The sequence below is a fragment of the Nestor notabilis genome, unplaced genomic scaffold (assembly GCF_000696875.1).
Source record: "Nestor notabilis isolate BGI_N333 unplaced genomic scaffold, ASM69687v1 scaffold5943, whole genome shotgun sequence".
NCBI lineage: Eukaryota > Metazoa > Chordata > Aves > Psittaciformes > Psittacidae > Nestor > Nestor notabilis.
In genome coordinates this window covers 308,385-312,937 of record NW_009923279.1, presented here as the reverse complement: position 1 = coordinate 312,937, position 4,553 = coordinate 308,385, and positions in this window count along the sequence as shown.

Below are 4,553 nucleotides of genomic sequence, written 5' to 3'. Positions count from 1 at the left end.
TGCTGAAAGGTATCTGGGTATTTGAAATGGAGAACTGTTACTGACTTGCCTTGGAGTTGGAGTTGTTCCACATTAATCAGGACCAGTTATAAAGAGTAAAAAAAGTGGGGAAGGATGTTGGTCTCAGTTGCATTTAGGCATGTAAGGATTTTGTACCTCTTCTCTACTCATCACTTCCACACCACTTATGGGGATTTGAGACTAGAAATTATGAAATCAGGAAACCACTCTCAGTCAGCAGAAAAACAGGAAAGCGCAAGTTTAAGCTTTTGGAAAATACTTAGAACAAAAGCAGGAAGACAAGTGAGGTCAGACTGTTCCTTACAGAAGTATGAGAAAATGAAAAGCAGAGCTGTGAAGACACTGAGAAGACACTGAACACGCACCTACAACACATGAATGTACGTGCGGTAACCAGGAAGCTAAAATGGAGGCTCCGGGGACACACAATAGGTGAAGAGGCCTTTCACCCCAGGCACCTGTTTCTATAAAGAAAGAAAATGTTCTGCAGAACAAATTCTCTATCCATTACTTCAAAAATAACTAATACTTTCCATATCAACAACAAACTCATTTTAGCAACCCAAGGCAGGCTAATATCCGGCTAGCTTGACTTTTCTTTTTATTCCAAAAGAGTCTCTTTCCACCTTGTGACAGAAGCTGAGCAGACTTCAGCCTGTTCAAACACCAGCTTCCAACCTTTCCTCCTTGCAAGGACAATATTCCCAGATCAGTATTTCTCTACTCCAAATCCAATTGAAAGCAGGAGAAATAAGACACACAAGAGCTTCCAAAACCACACCTTCCACATAAACAGGAAAGCATGTGGTAGGAGAATGAGGAGAGCAGAACCGCTGATTATTTTAAGTGACATGATCAGGTAAATTTAGATTCCATGGCTGAAGCCCTGAGACATTTTGCACAAGATCTAAGTAAATAAATGTGGAACTAGGCAGACCCCTACAACATGAAGTATCTTCATGCCTTAGCAGGCTATCAACAAGGAATGACCACAGACAACAAGACACAGTCTCAGCTCTAGTGTCTGCTATTTAGTACAGCTGCTCTGAAACTATAGCACCTTGAGGTAGCCTCCAGAGGGTTTCCTAAGCCCTTTTAAGTCATGGCAAAGCCACAGGACTCAATAAACATTGAAGAAGACATGAACTGCAGAAGATTGTATAAACTCTAAGGTATTTTGGAAAACCTCTTTTTGAGATTAATTTGGAGAGGAGAAAAAGGCAGCCGAAGAGATATTCTTCCTAACTTCATTTCAGGTTTTCCTATTCTAAACACTCACCCTGGGAAAAGCCAAGCAAAAGATGCTTGGGGTCTGTGGGAACACAGCACCATCTCGTGGAGTGAAGGGAAGACGTAGAAGCAGCAGGGAATAAGTATTTCAGACATCTGCAGCTTGGCTTTTTGACAGCCTGCTCTTCTAACAGGTTAACAAATCTATCGAATTTGTGCTTTATAAAAAAGGTTCACTGCAGATCTATAATGAACAAATGAACAAACAACCCCCTATTTTTATCTCTCGAACTCATCCCTGTTAACATAAACACCGGGGGCCTCTTCCTAAATAGAGTGTGGGCAGACAACCATCTGTACTGAATGCTATTTGCCAGCAGGCCTATGAGCACCCTTTTCTTGCAAGTCTGAATCTCCTGCGCTCAAGGTGGGTAAAGAAAACAAATCTCTGAATACTAAACTTGCCAAGACTAAAGACCTCTATTTTCATCTATTGAGTACTAGAAAATAATAAATTTTAAAATCCTTTTTCCATTTAGAAGAAGGAGGAAACTCAGAAAGGCAGCTATTCCACCCTTTCCATTTTTTTTCTCCCAGATATGGAGGTATGCTTACAGAGCATCTGAGAGTGCATAACTTAAATTACCCTGCTGGTTCACATCTTAGTGGTCATAAATAAGAATTTCTTGGCACCGGTGAAAGCATGAAAACCTTGTTAGTTTCTACTCAATTGACTGAACTTAGTTAAAAATTCATCTCTGCAACAGAAAGCATTTAAGTGTCCTGACTTCTAAACGAGGTAGGCAAACGCAGGGGACTCTGCGCAGGAGGATGTAGTTGATTTTACTTTCTGCTCCATCCTATGTATTGTGCTATATGTAGCTCCACTTTAGCAAATACATTCAACTTTATTCTTATGTTGTCCTGGTCTCCAGGATGAAGTTTGTGTAAAACAAGAACCATTATGATATTCCTCCTATGCATTTTCAGTAACTCCCATAGTGAGTTTATTACAGGTCTCTCATGTATAATATTTGGGATAAGTATGTTCTCTCATGTGCCTAAATTATGTTTATATGTCTTGATCTATCATTCTTCCATGTACATGAGCCATCAGTAGCAATTCTACAGCCAAGTGGTGATTTCTGTTAGGATGCTACCCCCGAAACAACACAAAATTCTTGTTCAAAGTGTCTATCAGCAGTAATGCTATTTCATCAGGATAAGCTAAGGGATTTATGTCTCCAGCCTTTTCCAAATGCAGAGTAAATTCACCACTGGTAACAAGAAAAGAAAAAAAAAAAATACAGGCTGTTATTTTTTTTATTTTTTTTTAAACTGCCAGTACAAACATTGAACTCGTACAACTTGTATTTAAACAATGGGAAGCACAGGCAGTTCTCAGCATTCAAGTAACTGTAGGAAGACAAATTCTCAGGATATTCTCCAAGCTGCAGCATCACGTAGAGACATCCAGGCTAACATCAAATTTAAGCATGTAGGTTTAGCATGGTGTCCTACCTGGTCTAACACACCATGCAAGTGTGTGCAACTCAGCAATATAGCAGTACTGCAGACAAGTATTTCAGGTACTCATCTACCATATATATCCTGTACAGCTGAAAGTCCTGTTACAAGACATCAGCATCATGCCCCATAACTGCATGTTTTCTGGTGACAAACATTATGCCCATTGCCCTCAAGATCGATATTGGCATCTCTCGCACACACGCACTCCCTCGACCAGATTTTCTCTTGCCCCATAACACATAGCTGTAGTGCCTACAACCATTTGCCAGCAGTCAAATCGAGAGTCACTGCTTCTGGGAACTTTTGCTCATTCACACAGAGCAAGGGCTTCGAAGCCAGGTCTGCTCAGTTCATTCTGCACTTGTAACACAACCAATCCAGTGTTACAACAGCAAAGCAGAAAAATGTGTCTTTGCTGATGTCAGCAATAGTGCTGCCTTCTGTAACATGCAGTTGGCTTGGATCCGTAATTCAAACCCTGGTGCACAGGCACTTCTCATGAGAGTCTGCATTTCCAAGTGAAAGACATCTGACTGCTGAGGTCTCCCAGTAGTAAAAAGAAACTGCAATATTAGCCCTCTCTTCAGCATTTTGTGGTCTTCAATTATGTGAATATCTGTGACAGATGAACTATTAAAGACACAGGTGCTTCTAAGGGACCTACAAACTGTATGATGGATGGCTTGTGATATTGCTATCTATCTTCATCATTTGCCTGAGATCAACAGGGCAGAAATGTAACAGGCAGAAGGTCATTTAGTGCAATCTGAGGGGGAAAAAAAAAAAAAAAGGAAAAAAGAAAGAAATATGACAGACACTTACGGGAAGCCAACAAATCTGGCACCGGCTTTGCTGTGGCCAAGCGCTGCAATTAAGTTTCAGAGACAAGAGGAAGAACAGAACTCCGCACTTTCTTCAAAATCAACATGCCAGAGTCTTTCTTGAAGAAGACATTGCTTATGTTTGGCAGGTGTATTATTAAAGCCAGATACTAGTCAAGACACCCTGGTCTAGAGGTCAGTTATATTATTTGACATAAGCACTAGCCACAGACTGAGTCTGGAGGCTTTTGAACAAAAGCACAACGCAAAGATGAGACAACTCTGCTCTCCTACAGAAGAACTAATTTTCTACTCTTTTTCCCAATCCCACTCAAGATCACCCTCTTGAGCACCCTGCTGGTATTAAAAACATTCTGAAAGGCAGCCCACAGGCCAGGGAGGCCACCACAAGCCCACACTGCTCATCTCCAACACAGAGGTGTAGGAAGAGCCTCAGGGACTCACAGGACAGCAACTAAATCATAAACCTCTAGGCCCAGGGGTGTGAACTAACTTAGGTCACGCTTTTAAACTGAGATTGTCTTCTTTCTCAGGTTTTTAAATTCTTTCTGCTGATTTTCAAGATAAATTAAACATTTTGATGCAGCCAACAAATCCTGAACCTTGTTTTGAAAATTATGACATCCCACTTTTGAGCAGCCCTGAGGAGAAGGACTTGGGGGTGGTGGTGTGTGAGAAGCCGAACATGAGCCAGCAGTGCGTGCTCACAGCCAGAAAGCCAACCATATCCTGGGCTGCATCAAAAGAAGCGTGACCAGCAGGTCGAAGGAGGTGATCCTGCCCCTCTACTCTGCTCTCGTGAGACCCCACTTGAAGTACTGTGTGCAGTTCTGGTGTCCTCAACATAAAAATGACATGGAGCTGTTGAAGCAAGTCCAGAGGAGGGCCACGAGGATAAGAGGACTGGAGCACCTCCCATATGAAGACAGG